This window comes from Dipodomys spectabilis, unplaced genomic scaffold (assembly GCF_019054845.1).
Source record: "Dipodomys spectabilis isolate Male_0828 unplaced genomic scaffold, ASM1905484v1 ptg000297l, whole genome shotgun sequence".
Lineage (NCBI taxonomy): Eukaryota > Metazoa > Chordata > Mammalia > Rodentia > Heteromyidae > Dipodomys > Dipodomys spectabilis.
The window spans coordinates 22,165,160-22,182,396 of NW_024870974.1; positions in this window are offsets into that span (position 1 = coordinate 22,165,160).

A 17,237-nucleotide genomic window follows, 5' to 3' on the forward strand; every position below is an offset into this window, starting at 1 on the left:
GTACCTAAAATGAGCTCTTGAACATACTAGGTGCTAAATATGTATTTGTTCAATGAATGGGTAAGTGAATGAATGAATGAGATTACTTTTAAGGATCAGAAATAAATGTCCTAAGGAAGCAGTATTCTGACTACTGTTAAAGATGAACTCAATTTTCTTAGTTCAGACTCTTCTGAATGCATTTATTTTAACCAAATTATCAGGAGACTAATGTATGCCCTAGGAAACATTTATTATTTTTGCTGTGAGAGAGATACCTGACTTAATATTTAATACTAAAAAAAAAATCCTGTCAAGAGAAACTATCTTCCATATTCCTGAAATTCTGCAGAGATGAGCAGTACTTAGAGATCCTTCAGGAAACCAATCAATTATCAGAAGACTAGTTTGGAAGACCCTGGGATCAACAACACAGGGTAAACAAATATATTGAAGGAGCAGCCCATCTGTGCATATCCACACACCTCCATGCACATCTGCGCACATCTGCACACACCCACGCACATCCATGTACGTCCATGCACATTGCACACATCTGCATACATCTGCATACATCTGCGCACATCTGTACTCATCCACGCACATCTGCACATTTGCACACATCTGCACACATCCATGCATATCAGCACACATATGCACACATCTGCAAACATCTGCGCACATCTGCACACATCAGGGACATTCTTACATGGATCAGAGTGCTCCCTTTGTTCAGGTCCCACAGGACCTGATTCCCTAATTCTAGACTTGGAAATGCTCTGATAGGCCGTCCCAGGCTGTGTTATTTGTTTTTGGCTGTCGGTGAACTTATTCTCATGAGATGAGTTCTAGAGCCTGTGACCTTCCTCCGGCTTCCTGGCACTCACCATACGAAGGCTTTTGAGCACCTCCCACGGGAAGGCCCTACACATTGGCCGACCAGGTTGTATGTGGATGAGTGTGTGCGTTTGTGTGGCTCGACTGTATGACGGAGTCTTCAGAGATACAGATTGCAGTGTGTTCTTGTCCACATGTGGAGAGTGACCTTCGAAAAGCCGTCTGGTTTCTTAGGTGTCTTGCCACCGCAATAAAAAGCCTACAACACAGGGCTACAGGTCGTCTTTCCTCCCAGCCTCTCATACTGTGCATACTGGTGTCACCACGGAGGCAGTGGCTTCACCGCGACGCTCAAGGGCGTGGGGACCCAGCACACATGGCGTTAAGGGGTCTCACTCACACGGAATCAGTGCAGTATGCACAACGGGTTTCCAAGTAGAAGGTAAAGTGTGGGAAGGAGGCCTTTTCTAATTTGTCTACGAGGATCATTCAAGTCCTGATGTCACATGACCACGTCAATGCAGGTAATTAGCACACGCTGCTAGGAAGGTGCGGGACTCGGAGTCCTCACAGGTGGGCCCCGTGCGGGGCGTTCATGGGTCCTCAGGCCCATGAGCTAAATGATCTGTTGAAGTCAAGTAGGAGGTGAGTCCAGGGAGAATCTAGAAGATTCTTGTCTGAACCCCAGAGAACCCCGCATTTGCTGAGCTGTGGAGAAGAGGAGGGAATGAGTTAATGGGAGTGCTGGCAGATCTCAGAAGAGGCCATTGCTCACACAAACTAAAATAGCTGTGGAAGTAGGGCATTTGAACCATATGGAAAAGAATTAAAGACTATTTGGTCACAAAGCACGGCGAGGCAGGTGAACAGCTCTCCACGCGCAGCTCTGAGGTCCGTGGATCTGGGTCTGAAGCACTGGGGCTCCGGAGGGTCATTTTTAGCTCAGGAAACCTAATGAAATAAACGATTTAAAAATAACGACTTCCCTCCCGCCACCCAGCCGCCTTGGCAAGACAGGTGTTCCTAATCACAGCCTTCCAACCAAATGATGTCTGCAAGCAGGAGGCTGCGAACCTCCGCTACAGACGCTCTAGCTCCCAAACCTGCCCCCCAAGAGACCTGCATGACCAGGACCAAAAGAACAGCAAGGCAGGAGAGGGCAGCTGGCATTATCCCAACTGCTCTGCCTGGGACCACCACAGCCAAGGCATCCCATCTCCTTCCAGAACTTTCCCGCCGGGCCCTGCACCCCTCACCCCCCCAACCCCGCACAGGGCCCACCTGTGAGTACTCCCTGAGTCCTGCACATTCTAGCAGCGTGTGCTAATTACCTGCATTGACATGGTCATATTACATCAGGACTTGAATGATCCTTGTAGACAAATTAGAAAAGGCCTCCTTCCCACACTTTACCTTCTACTTGGAAACCCGTTATGCATACTGCACTGATTCTGTGTGAATGAGACCCCTTAACGCCATCTTCAGGAAAATGGCCTGTGATGTCCAGCGCAGGTGGAGGATGGGCCTGCCCTCGGAGGGTTAAGAAATCACAGGTGGAGAAATGGAGCAATTCAGACTCAACTTCTAACTGTGTCTCCCAGCAATGTGACCTTTGGGTAAAACTGCTGAAGTTTCCTTAACTCCTGTTGCCACCATCTATGGAATGGAAAACATTTGCACAACCATCAAGCATGCTCTGGGAATGACAGGAGAGCTGTGTGTAACACCTGTTGCCTAGTATGTGTATATATGTGTGTGTGTGTGTGTGTGTGTGTGTGTATGTATATATATATATATATATGCAAGAAAGACACACGTGTGCACATCAGCAATGTTCACAGTGTGAATTTAAAGTAAGATTTGTTGAAGAAACCTTCAAGCACAGAAGCAGCGGTCTTTAAGCTCTAGGGTCTCATTATCCCCTAGAGAGAGGCAGCCACCCAGGGAAAGATCCCAGGAGAGAGGCTCACCCCCTGAGTGGAGAAAGAAGGGTGAAGCCTGGAGCTGCCTTTGTCAGGATGGAGCTCTCTGCCAGGGAACCGGCACCATTTTGTCATTCCTTCAACCTAACTCAGGTGCCTTGCCCACAAAAGGTGAAGCACTAGGTCCCTAGGGCCGCCTGCATGCTACCCGTCCTGTGTCAAACCTCAAGGCAAAGGCTGTACTGAGCTTCTCCAGTTCCCACACCAAGCTAGAGTCAGCCTAGAAATCCTCTAACCAGTCTAATTAAAATGAACTCCAAATTCCTTAGTGTCCTGAATTGCAAAGGGCCTTAGAGATCATGTAACGCATTACATAAGGTATAGCGAGATCATGGAATGCAGTCCTACATCCGTCAACCAAAGTGAGACTCAAAGTGGGTTATCCATTGGGTTATCGATAAAAAGTGGACTCAGGACTTGAAGATCCATCTTCCAATTTCATTTCCACCTGAATTGCAATGAAGTGCAATTGAGCCCTGTTTAGCACACAGGCGAAGGAAGTTGTTAAAACACCTTTGCAGCTTTAACCTTCAGGGTATGATGAGAAAAACCGAGGGTTGCAGGGCGCTGGTGGCTCACGCCTGTCATCCTAGCTACTCAGGAGGCTGAGAACTGAGGATCGCGGTTCAAAGCCAGCCCAGGAAGGAAAGTTGTAAGACTCTAATCTCCAATTAAGCATCAGAAAACCAGAAGCAGCACTGTGGCTCAACTAACCTTGAGCAAAGTAGCTCAGGGACAGTGCCCAGGCCCTGAGTTCAAGCCCCACAATGGACAAAAAAAAAAGAAAGAAAGAGAGAGAGAGAGAAAGGAAGGAAGGAAGGAAGGAAGGAAGGAAGGAAGGAAGGAAGGAAGGAAGGAAGGAAGAAAAAAAACAAGGGCAAACCAAGAGAATAGAATCAAAAAATGACTGAGATGACCAATTGTGTTTAAAACCCTGTCTACCATAAATAAGAAGGGCTAGATAATTTAATAAGTAATGATAAGAAAAACAGTATATATTTTACCTTTGAGTATAGTTCAAGATTTGTTCATTGGAAAAGCTAGAGTCTTAAAATCACTTATTTAAGAAGAATAAACCTATCCAAGAAATTGAGTAGAAATAAAAATTTTAGACCACACTCCAGACCTACTATTGTGGGCTGAATGTCTGTGTCCCCCAGATTCCTCTGTTGGGGGCAGAAGCTGGGACATGAGAGGAGGCCGTCCCGCAGGGAGAGCCTTCCCTTGGGATGACACCCTCCTCGAGGAGATTCAAGTCAGCTGCCTTCGCTGGCCACCACACCGAGGACACAGCAAGAAGACACTGTCCCCAAGCCAGGAACAACCACACCATACACCCATCACCAGAGCTCCACAGGTGAAATCTTCAGTCTCCAGAACCCTGAAATATGTCCGTTAATTCACCCACTCTGTAGCATTGTGTTACAGCACCCGAACTGACTGAGACACAGCCTGGATCAGAAACTCTGGAATGGGGCCTAGCAATCTGTGAGTGTGGGCACACTGTGTGTATGTGGGGGGCGGGGGTTAACATTCGGGGCCTTACATATGCTAGACAAGTGCTCTACCACTGAGCTATGGTCCAGGAGATTCTGACACTGATCACTTTGGACTTGATTCTTACGGTGGGGGGAAGGGGGTGTAAGAGTCCCTCCCCCCTCCCTCAGTCGGCCAGAGCCACTTCCTGCTGACTCATCAACACCACTCCCAGAGAAGGACATCTTTCCTGGCCGCCCCTCCTGCCATAAATAGCCCACAGTTGCTGACCGGCAGCTGGAGTCTCGGCCCATCCAGGCTCCCCCGCACCACCCACGGCAGAAAACCGACCTCTGAAGGAACAAGAAGCACATTCCTGCGCTCCGGGGAAAGCGGCCATCTTTCAGGCCTTGCTCCAGGATGCCTTGGGGTCGTTTGGCATTAGAGGAAGAAAGCTGGGCTGTGCCGTTCTGTTCCTTTAATGAGCAAAGTCGAGGCGGAGCCACCCAGCAGTAGATCCAGCAGTAGATCCGTAGTAGCTGATCCTAACTCCATTTGGAGTTTCAAGAGGCTGCAGAGCAGAGGCAACAAAACCTGAAGAACCAGAAACCAGAAGCCTTCGCCTGTCTTGTTACCAGCTCAGCATACTGAAGCCTTTAATTATCCTGTGTGGGCACAGACAACCTAATCACCCTCCTCCCCCATGCAGACTGGCTATCAGACTGAATTGCCACAGGACCTAGAAGACAGGAAGGAAAGAGCCTCAGACATAGCCAGCAGACCCTAGTGCTTGACCAGGTTTGGCCAGCTCCCCAACTCTGAAAGATTAGAGAAGAGCTCATTCAAAGTAGTAATAATAAAAGTAATAATAATGCTCCTACGTATAATAACATAGCCCTCCCACAGCATCATCAAGGCCACCAGACCCTTAGTTTGCCAACTTGAGTGACAAGATGGGGAGGTAAAGAAGCTTTTTCATGATTACCTAGACTCACATGGCTATCCCGATCCAAGTTTATTTTTTTCTGTTTTGTTTGTGGAGGTTGTTGTTTTCTTTTTTGCCCGTCCTGGGGCTTGAACTCTGGGCCTGGGCACTGTCCCTGAGCATCTTCTGCTCAAGGCTAGCATCTACCACTTGAGCCACAATGTCACTTCTTCTGTCCTTAATTTTTCTGTGAGAATCTTGTCTCACAGACTTTCCCTCCCCGGCTGGCTTCAAACTGCAATCCTCAGATCTCAGCCTCCTGAGTGGCTAGGATGCTAGATAGGCATGAGCCACCAGCACCTGCCTCTGATCAAAGTTTTTGAACCCTCGCTACTCGGGAGGCTGAGAGTTCCAGACCAGCCCTGGTTTAAAAGAAAAGAAAAGAAAAAGTAAAGGTTCTTAGGGGCCCATCTGAACCAATAGCAGCATGCAACTACACGGATTTTTCTCGGGGACCTGGGCTGAGAGCTGGACTGGAACCCAGGCCAGTCTAGAAAAGAAAAGTTGACAAGATTCATCTCAATAGGAAAAAGTTAGGCATGAGGACACACAGCTGTCCTCAGAGCTATCACAGGAAGTGTAAAGGGAAGGATTACAGCCTAGGCCACTCGGGACAAAAAGTGATAGCCTGTCTCAAAAATAGCTAAAGCAAAAAGAGCTCAAGCCCAGAGTGTCTGACTAGCAAGTCTGAAGCCCTGCGTTCAAAACCCTGGCACCACAGGAAAGAAAAAGAGAGCAGCAACAACAAAACAGTACCCCAGCCAGATACGTGGCCGAACAAATGAAGGGTAACTATGATAAACTATTATTCTAGAAAGAAAGGCAAGAACAGGAAGTGCTACAAGCCTTGGCTACGGCCCACACCCACCTCTCACTCCAAAGTATATTTTTTGCTTGGCTAATAAATCACTCCTCCCTGCATTTCTACCCTTCCTGGCCCTTTTGCTAAGGTTAGGACCTTTGCACCCAAGAATCAGGGATCATCTACAACCCGTCCCGCCACGGGTAACGATACTAGGCACACTTTTGAACTCAGCTGGCCTAGGATTTGATCACGTCACCTCCTGGACAATCTCTCTGCCAGCACTGGCCCCTGCAAGAAACCTCCAGATCCCACACACCCCACCTGCACTGGCAGCTCTTGGGAAGCAGGTTGTTTCTTCACTATTCCTGGGTGTGCAACAAGGTTTTCTGGATCAAAGATGCAAGATAAAAGAGCAAATGCATTCATTCTTCCCCTGAGAGGTGGGCTTGATGCATATGTAAGCGGCTTGCCTGGCAGCTGCGTGAAGGTTGAATATTAATCCCCGGCACATGCTGCCCGGGGCCGTAGCTTCTGGGGATGTAGAATTTTATCAGGATCAGGAGCCAAGATTGCTCCTACAACCTTCCTTCACATCATCAACAAACGCTCAGAGAAAGGACATGACCCGGATCTATACTTGGTCTAGAAAATTCCTTGCTAATGTTGTAAGTTATTGAGTGACAATCACTGTATCAAAGAACCTAGAAGCCTTGAGGATCACATAATGGGCTGGGGATAAATCCAAGACCGGGAGGCCTTGTCTTCAGAGAAGAGCTCGCTCACACCGACTCAGCATTTACCCTTCTGCAACTACTAAGACAAGTGACCACCTGCAGCCCACCCGAGTCCTCTCCAGGGACCCAGACTGTTCCTCCCAAGGGTCTCTCCGAACCCAGTCAAGGCTTTAGAGTTGATCCTGATCTTTTTTTTTTTTTTCAGACAGATGTCTGGGTGCTGGTGGCTCATGCCTGAAATCCTAGCTACTCAGGAGACTGAGGATCAGTAGACCTCAGGATCCCGTTGGATGTCAACCCAAGTAGGCAAATCCAACAGACTCTTACCTCCAACTAACCAGCAAAAGACAGAAGTAGAAGTTTGGGTTAGGTGGTACAATGACAGCCTTGAGTAAAAAAGCTAAGAGACAGCACCCAGGTCCTGAGTTAAAGTCCCCGTACCCAGTACCAGTACCAAAAAAAACAAAAAAAAACCCACACAAAAACAAATAGGTCAGACTTCTTGCCTTACAGGAAGAAGTTTAAAGCCTCCCCCTAGAGAAACATATAAAGAGTCTGAAGCAAGACACAAGAGCAGCTAAGACCTGGACTCTAGAAGTGTAAATTCCTTGCAGCTAAAAGGAATACGGAAAACTTGAGGGGAGTAATTGTCATTTTTAGCATTTGTGTGTGCCAGTCCTGGGGCTTGAACTTAGGGCCTGGGTGCTGTCCCTGAGCTTTTTTGCATAAGGCTAGCACTCTACCACTTGAGCCACAGCTCTACTTGCTCTTGACCTATTGCAAACACGCTTGACCAATTTTCTGGCAAGGAAGGACATGGTTTTCTACCCATCCTGGAGAACATCCTTCCCAAATGGGCCTGTCGTTCATTAGGGAATGAATTCAAAGTTCAACATGGAGAGAAACATTACATCACATAAATACATGTGCCCATAAATACATATGCTTTCATCTATCCATAAAAATAAGAGACTCAAATGTAAAATTAAGTCCACACAGCAGGCTGGCTTGGGCAACATTCTAAGAAGCAGGAGGCTCCTCTTCCTTCCTCTTTCTGTTCAGCTTCCTCTGCAGAGACTGTGTCTGTCCCACGGCCATCCGTGGCCCTGGCGCCACAGATCCATCTCTGCTTTTTGCACACTGGGCCCTCCACTTCACCTTCCCCGGCAAAGGACCTCGGCTTCTCCTATGCCGAACACTGAGTCAGATCAGAGAGGAGAAGAGATGGTGGAAACCCCTTTCCTTTGAAAGAGACATTGCCAGATTTCTGACTCTTCAAGCACTAGCACCACATTCAAATCATAGCTCTTCCTGTACCCTCATGAGGCACGGATCTGTTGTCCTGTGCTTGGGAGGATAATGCAGAAGATCTCATACAGCGTATCGGAAGACAGGCCTCCTCCAAAATGTGACTGCTAAGCACTTCCTTTGCATGCTGTCTACCGGGTCCAAGGTGCTCCAGACCTTATCCCCAACCGTAACCCAGCATTACTCTCCTGTTACAGATGAGCAAATGGGGTCTTGGAGACCCCAGTCACTGGCTTATTAATAACAGAGCTTGAGTCAGGTCGTCTAGGTCTGCATGACTTTACAGGCGAATCAAGAGGTGCTGTTCTCCACTGTAGAGCAGACATCACAAGGGTGGATTTGATGGCCATTTCCAGTCTAGATCCACAGAGGAGCTCCGCTACACTGGAGAGGGGCGGAGCTTGTCTGGTGTACATTTGGATGGGAGTCAGACAGATGTCTGAGCCCTGACAACAGACCACCATGTGAAATGTTCTCCGCAGAGTCCTCCCAGAAGCAAAGCCTCCCTCTCTAAATGAAGCATTGTCTTCACTTTCAAGTTCATGCAGAATCAGAATCAGCTTCAGAATTTGTGTTTTTCTACATACATAACTGAATATTCTTTCTGTTTTTCCCCCAGTACTGGGAATTGATCCCTAGTCCTCATACATGCTGATAGATACTAAGTCCCCGGACCACAGTCTCAGCCTCTACATCTGAATTGCTTTCTTTGTGGTTTGGGTTTTCTTAAATTTGTTTTTAGGTGTTTTGTTTTGTTTTGTCTGTCATGGGGCTTGAACTCTGGGCCTGGGCACTGTCCCTCAGCTCTTGAGCTCAAGGCTAGCTCTCTACCAATTTCACCACAGCACCACTTCCAGTTTTCTGAGTGGTGTATTGGAGAGAAAAGTCTCACAGAGTTTCCTGCCTGGGCTGGCTTTGAACTGAAATCCTCAGATCTCAACCTCCTGAGTAGCTAGGATTACAGGCATGAGCCAGCAGCGCCTGGCTGGTTTGGGTTTTCTATAGCGGTGGAGATTGGATCTAGTGTTCCAGGAGGATTAGGGAAGTTCTAGAGGTTCTTAGCCTCTCTAGAGAAGGAATTCACGGACAGATACATAGGTAGTTTAGTGAGAACAGGTGAGGTTTCTTAGAACCAAGGAAAGTATACTCTGAAGATTCAGAGAACAAGCAGGCTTGAAAGTAAGCCCCAAAGATCTTCAGAATTGGGGTTTTTATTGGGGTGTGAACTGAGCATCATCAACTCCTCTCACACATTGAACAGGGGAGGTTTTTTTTTTTTTTAGTTTGGAACATGATTTTACTTTTGTAGTGGAGTGTGCAATAAGACAGCTCAGAGTAGCAGAGTGCAGCTAGAAGGGACACCCTTCCACAAGCTGACTCCCTGGTTTATATTTTCCACCTGCACTCGTGAAGTTGCATTCAGATCATTCCTCAGCCATACCCATACCTTAGGCCATGAGAAAAGGAAAATAAAATCCGAACATTAGTTTTTCATAGAAAGCAAATCTGATTTAGTCTCAGTAACGCAGTCCTTCCGTTTGTTCTTGCTTATGAAAATTAAGTCAGAAGATATTTCTGGGTTTAGATTTCCCAAGTGTTTTCACTAGTCACTGGGATCGTCTCTGCACGTGGGTAAGGCTGCCCTGACCTGCAGAACTGCGGGAACAGGAAGTGCAGCCAGCCAGAGCGGCTGAACCGCCGGCATAGCAAGGCTTTCTCCGTGTACATTTTGAGGGAACCAGTACAACTCAGTTTCCACTTCATTTAGGGACCATGTGGAATATCAGTCCACTCACATCACCAGGATCTAGAAAAGTTCAGGACATACTCTCTTCTTCTACCATTGCTGATGAGAAGGGAGATAACTGTAGGGACCTGCCGACTCTGGAAGTTATCTGTCACCTTAAAGTTGCTAACATCATAGCATCTGCCTTAGGTCAGGATCTGGGCAGGGGAGTCTTGTCCCTTTAAGCTCAAACTGGGACTATCATGTTGCATGAGCAGGTGGAGATTTTTCTTAACTGCAAGGCTAATCACCTGTTAATTAGCCCAAAGTCTGCTCAGGCCACTTCCAGCTTTTTCTGAGTAGTTTATTGGAGATGTCTCACGGACTTTCCTGCCTGGGCTGGTTTTGAACCACAGTCCTCAGATCTCAGCTTCCTGAGTAGCTAGGATTACAGATGTGAGCCACAGGGCTGGGCAAGAACACTTTCTTATTTGAAATCACATGATACGCTGAGGGTAGGGATGGAGGGGAAGAGGGGGAGAACAAAGAACGGGGTGACATTGGCCAGGAAGTACTAGACTCATAACCTGACTGATCAACTGTAACCTCTGTGTACAACCACTTCATAATAATAGTAATAAAGCAGAAAGAGTTACACAACACATTTTGTGCGGCCTCCCATATGTTTTGGAGATGAAAGTTATTTACCTCAATGGAACAGTACAAAAACAGACCCAGTGGGGGAGTCTGAAGTTTCCTTGGGGTTAAAAGAATGACGAGAACAAAACGGAAGCTATCGTTGTAGAAGATGTATTGTCCAGTGTTTACTTCAATTACCCTGGCGAGCATTCCCTGAGAAAGTTCAGGAGGCACCCAGCCTCAGCTCTCAGCTTTCTGGATGAATTCTCCTGCATTATGTTCATTCCACCCTGAAGAATTCAATAGATGGCAGCGTTGGCGTCAGGCCCTGCTGGCGCTGGTGCATGCGGATCTGCAGCAATGTCTGCTCCAGCAGGCTCAGACAAGCTGACATGCTGCTGACAGGGCTGGGGCCGGGGCCTGGGACCCAGGGGCTTCAGGACTGGGCTCCCCGGTGAAAAGCCACGTGGCCACTCTACCCTCTGAATGACCACAGGGCCCACGTGGCTGCTTTCTCCATCTCCTTTGCTGGGAGCTGAAGTCGATCCTGAAGTAGGAAAAGTGTTTACTCAAGATAAACACTCTGATTGTTGTTTCTGATTCATTCTCCCGTGGCGGTTCCCTAGCTTTTCAATGTCTTTTTCTCTCGTTAGCATTGTGCAGTAAATGGGCTTTTGTGGGCTAAGTCTGGGAACATTGTTTTCAGATTTTAAAAAATGCACTCTGTGTTGGAAACAAATAACGTACACAAAAGATGGTTGGGAGCATGACCTCTTTGTACAGAGAAGACGGCCTCTCCAGCCTCTGGTGTCTGAGTTAACCCCTACGAGGTTTTCCTCACATCCGGGCACATGGGCCAGAGCTGTACATCAAGTGCCTGTCTTACAAGCACGAGGCCTTGAGTTCAAATCAGAATTCAGGAGCCCATCCCCCGCTTCTCAACCCCCACCTGAGCCCCGCACTGCCCCGACACCCCAGGCTACATGAGAGGCTAAAACTGGGAGGACTGGAGCTCCCGAACAGCCCAGGCAGAAAAGTCCTCAAGACTCCGTCTCTCCATGAGAAAAACTGGTCCTCCCAGGCAGGCTGAGAGACAACCAAGCCCAAGGCATGGCTCCAGGGCCCAGTGCCTGTTCAGTAAGCACAAGGTCCCAGGTTCAAAGCCTACTACTTTTCTCTTCTTTTTTTTTTTAAATCTCAACTTGCAATGTAAAACTCCAAATCTGGCCACACTGGTGCTCATCTTGAGCACAGAAAAGCCTGCACCGGCTCTTTATATCTGACATTCCAAACGCTCAGCTATCTCCTTTTTTCCTGGATTCAGCAAAAAGGATTCACAGATGTCACATAAGCTGACAGACAGGAGATTCAAAGACGCCAAGGCAAACCCCAGAAAGGCATGGCCTAGCGTGAGGGCATCTGAGTACGGTGTCATTGTCACTTCCGTGGTGTCCGGGGCCGTGGAAACACTCCACTAACCTGTCCCTGATGGGTCTCCGTTACAGGACTCTCTGGGAGTTCTCATTTCTGGATACTGAGTTTGAAACCTTCCACTGGTACGAGGAGGAGGACATTTGGCACACAGTAGATGCTTCTGTATCCTCAAGGTGAAACATCACTGCCCGGTCGTCACTGCCAAGGGCAACCTGCCCTCTCCCACCGGGAAGATGGCAAACAGCTTTGAGGCGCACGCCCAGGAAAGCTCAGTCCGTGGCCGGGCCAGGCCACGTGGGTCTTCACGCCCAGTCTAGCTAAACTCCATGCGGTCTGAGGAAGAACAGACCACCTGCAGTGGCCAAGGAAGAAACACGAGGCACTTCCCTGAAACCTGGGAGCCAGTCAGGCAAATCTACACACACACCAAACAGACCTGGGTAGAATTCAGTAGCAGACAGCAATTGGCTGGCTGAGGGTATCTGAAATTCCCATGAAAGTATCAAGACTCTAATATCAGGAAAACAGAAACAGGCTGTGGACCAAGGCTTTTAAAATGACAATAGCATTCAGTAGTAGAGAAAGTATTTGGAGGAGTGTTAGAGGCCCTAGATTTGCCCCAGGACCAAAAGAAAGGAGGGAGGTGGGGGGGGGGGGGGGGGAAGGGTGAGAAAGAAAGGGAGGGAAAGAAGGAGGGAAGAACAGAAGGAAGGAAGGGTTGGTCAAGTTGGCGCCGTGGAATGATGGAGAAGTCACACTGAAGGAAGAACACAGAAGGAAGAAGCCCCCGTCTCAGAAGTTGACAGGGCTGTGCGCAGGGCTGGAGGGGAGGTGACATTGTATCAGGACAGTTTCTCTGGTGGACTACTCAAAGAATCTCCTTTCTTCTAAGCCCACCCAGCCAAGCAAACTCCTGGGTGTAATTCATCCTGTCCAATGCATTCATCTATGGAAGACACAGTTTCCCCATGACAGCATGAGCATTCTGACCTGTCAGTCATAATCTAGGCATGTACGATCACTCCGAGGTCCGGTTAGTGTGAGTACAATGAGGACTGTTACACCGTTTGTGATAAATAAGTCAAAGGGAAATATTATTCCACGTATGCTGGTATGAGGCTATCAACAGAGCATGCCGGGCGCCAGACTCCTGCCGTGTGTACATTAGCCTAGGACCCACTCACTGATCACAGGACCCATCATCTTCATTATAACCCAAGAAAATTATTCTTAACGAGCAGTAAAGCGAAGTGGCATTTCAAATCACGTTTGGTGTTGATGATGCTTATATTTCTTTTTCAAATTCGTGCAATCCATAATCCATTGATTTTTCTGGAGCAATTTCAAAGGCCGTTCGCCCGTGTAAACTGCAGTTTGTCTTTTTGTTTTCGAGTTAACAACGCCTGGCAGCCTCATCCGACCCAAGGCTGACAGAGGAGTTTTATGTCTCATAAGGCAAAGAGCAAAAGACCCTAACACACCGTGGAGAAGAACACTCGCTCAGCTTGACCAGAAACAGACCGGTCTGAACCACTGCATCCGCGTCCCCCCAGGTCTCCGAGGGTCTAAATTCAGTTTACTGGGTAAACTGCAGCGGCGTGAACGCGCGGTGAGAAGAACGGAGCAGGAGAGCAGAGGAAGCTTTGCGTGGCAGAGGCATGGCAATGCCATAGCAACTGCTCCGTCGGCTCATGATTTAATTCTCTTCCTCCAGTCAGGCTATTCTCCACGGTCTCTCCTGCACTTCCTGTCGCTGTCACCAAATCAGGTCAGCCTGGATCTGTGAGTCCCCTCCCCTCTCCGGCTGCGTCTATTTCCAGCAGGATGAATGCTCCCCGCTCCATCCCCCTTTGCTCCAGCCCTTCATGTGGTCCCCTTGAAGTGCTCCTCTTCACTGAGCCTTCCCTGATCAGCCTCCTCCTGCCCTTCTCCCTCCGTCCTCCCTGCCCCCAGCCAGTGATTAGTGGCTCAGTGATCCACAGCCTCCCCGCTCCCGTCTGAGGCCTCAGGAGGAGATAACCCAGGATTTGAACAGATTGCCACAAAGTTGTCCAGGCTTCTCCCCCTCTCTCCTTTTCTGTGTCTCAGCCCTCACACTTTGTTCATCTCTCTCCCAGGACAGCTGCCCCCTAAGAGGCCCTGAGCGAGACCTGGCATGGTCCAGTCTTTCTGTGCATGGGGGGAGACTAAGGCCTGGGGTACTTGATTACCCAGCAGCTTGGCCAGTGCTTGGCTGAAACAAAAAATGTTTACAAGGTGCTAGGCACAGAATCACAGACACTCTGTGCGTGAGGGAGGAGGAGGGGCTCTCCTGGCCAGGCCGAGAGGAAAGAGCAGCTAATGACTACATTTCACCCCCCAGGCCAGGTGTGAGGCGAGCTGTGATCACCGGTGATCTCGGTGATCTCGGTGATCTCAGCTACCTGGGAGGCCACAGAAGGGAGGCCACAGAAGGCAGATCCACAGGCCAGGCCTCTCCCCTACAAAAAACGCATGACCCTATCTCAAAGCAGGGAGGCTAGAGCCGTGGCTCAAATGGTTAGAATGCCTGCGCGCACAAGCACCGAGTTCAAACCCAGTGCCTAAACCAAACTCCAAACAGCCAAAGCAAAAATAAAAAACCATCACCAGCAGCAACAAACCAGTTCAGGTGAAAATTCCATCAAACTGGTGAGAAAATCATCCTGTTAAGGAGCGGGCAGGGCCAGTGGGACGGGAGTATTTCAGAGTTCTTTCACTCTGCTCTCCTTTCTCCTCACAGGCTGTACAAACAAACGGTGCAGGCGGAGCCAGGCTGGAGGGCAGGCCTGGGAGACTCCCTGACCACGAGTATGAGCGTGCGCACTGGAGGATTGCTGGGGGTCCTAATGGGCCTTGACCCACGAAGCAAGACCAGGAATCACTAACAGCCAACCAGGCCAGCTCTCACTCACCGTTTCCTGGTGTGAACGCCAGTGAGTTCACAGACTTGATTCTCCGAAATGCAGCAAGTACAGCTTGTAAAAACAAATGGACCTTTTGTGCTTGAGGCTAACGCTCTGTCACTTGCACCACAGCCTACTTCTGGCTCTTTGGTCGGTTAAATGAAGAGAAGTGTCTCATGGACTTCCTGCCTGGGCTGGCTTTAAACAGTGATCCTCAGACCTCAGCCTCCTGAGGAGCTGGGATTAAAGGCCTGACTGCAGGCAGAGCCAGTCGATGTGGGAAATTAGAACAAACACCACAAGCATGCGCTTCAGACCAGAGCTGAAACAAAGCACTTAGCCCAAACACGGGAAGCGGATCTAGCTCGTGACACACTCCACACTGTGATTCCTATCAGCAAATCTATCGCTGGCAATGCCCAGCCCACATTGTGCCCCCCACACTGTGTGAGGTTTGGGGCTACTAATAAGAATCTCTCTGTTCAGAGGGGGCACACACAAAATGACTTACCAACATGTGTCATGAACACAAGGCCGAAAGGCATTACCAAACCGTGGGCCCAAAGCCAGGAGGACTGAGAGAGAGGATAGGCCCTGCTGCTGCCTAACTCCACAGAGCTGCAGGCCCTGGCCGGGCCCTGCAGCGTGCAGGCCTGACACTGCAGCTTGCTCTGCAGCAGGAAAGCCCAGGCTGCTTCTGCTTCCCTTCCAGCCCCTCTCTGGAGGCCGGCCTCCAGGTGGAGGCTGTGGAACAGGTCCCAGGTGCTCTCAAGGGCAAATGACCACCGGCAGGAAGGACTAGGAAGACCTCTCCCCACCCAGGGGACTGCTGGATGTCCTCCTCTCCACCTAAAGACCAGAGCAGGACCCTAGGGACCTGTCCCTACCCCACATCACCCCCTCCCAGCCCTCCCCACTCTCCCATGAGCCAGCTTCTCGGTGTGGTTTGTTTTTTAAGTTTACACTAGTTATACAGGGAGGGGTTGCACGGCTACATTTCCACACACATTTTCAACACAGTCCACTGATTTCAACCCTGCTGGCTCACTCCCTTCCCCTTCCTAAAACACTTCCAACAGGTCTCCTTGTTCGTTTCCATTGGTATGACGAATCCCCTCTGGCCGCTTTTCCACGCTGTGTTCTGAAGGCAGATTTCTCCCCTCACACCCCTTTAGCCTTCAGCTTCTTCTTATCCCCGAAAGTAAACTGGAAATTGGGGGAGCGAGAGTCTGGTGTGCTTCTGCCATCAGTATAATACGGGGAGGGGGGTAGGGGGGACATGTAAAAGGGGAAATTAGAAAAAAAATACAAAAAAAAAAACCCAGCACACAAACGCGAGGCGAGGCTTAGAGGAGTGGGGGGATGCAATCCTGCTTCGGAGGCTCTCCCGCAGGGCCTTCGGGCCGGGTGTCTGCACCCAAGGCGCCAGGCCTCAGGGGTCCGGCCCGTGCCAAAGGCTCTGCCCGGCGAGGCCTGGCGTCCCACAGCCGGGGAGGAGCGGAGCCCGGCGGCCTGGGCCTCCCCTCCACCCCCCGCAGACGCCTGGTACCGGGGACCCCCACCCCCTCAATCGTCGGTCTGGCTAAACCTGGCGCTCCAGCGCTGCGGGGGCCGTGCGCGCGGCCGGGGAGGGCTGGGAGGTCCCCGGCCGTCCTCAGCCCCGGCCCCGCGTTCCGAAAACCTCCGCGGCTGTCGTTCCCTTCCTCCCCCACCCCGACCCCGCGGGGCGCCCCGCGCAGCCCCGCACCTCCTAACCCGTTATTCACGACGCCCTTCGCCGGCCCCAGCGCGCGGCAGCGCCCCGGTGACCGGGCGGCGGGCCGGGGCCCAGCGTCCCCCTCGGAGGCGCGGCTGGCACCGGAGCGGAGACGGCGGCGCCCCTCCGCGGCCCCCGCGGCCCGGGGGAAGCGGCCGGACCTGCGCCGCGCGCCGGGTCCCCGCGGCCGCTGGCTTCGGGGCCTGGCCAGGCGAGGCGAAGGCGGGTGGGGCCGCGGCCGGGCGGGATCCGGGCGCGCCGGGCCCGGGAGGGCCGCCGGGGGAAGGGGTGCGGGCGGGAGAAAGTCGGGGCGCCTGCAGGCTGGGGGCTCCGGCGCCCCGGCTCCCCGAGGGTCGGCCCTGGAAGGCACCCGGCCCTGTCAATCAGCAGGGCGGGGCGCGGGCGCGGGCGCGCGCGAGCTCAGCGATCAGCTGCGCCCTGGCGAGGCGGCGGCGCCCCCGAGCCCGGGAGGCCGGGGCGGTGGGCGCAGCGCGGGGGGCGACGGCCACGGCCGCCGCGGCCGCGGGCTTGGAAGGCTGCGGGGCGCCGCGCCCGCCAGCCCCGGCTCCTCCCCTCTCCCGCTCCTTCCTCCGCCCTCCTCCCCTCCCCCTCCTCCCCCCTCCGAGCCTCCTCCAAACTCGCCGGGCTCAGC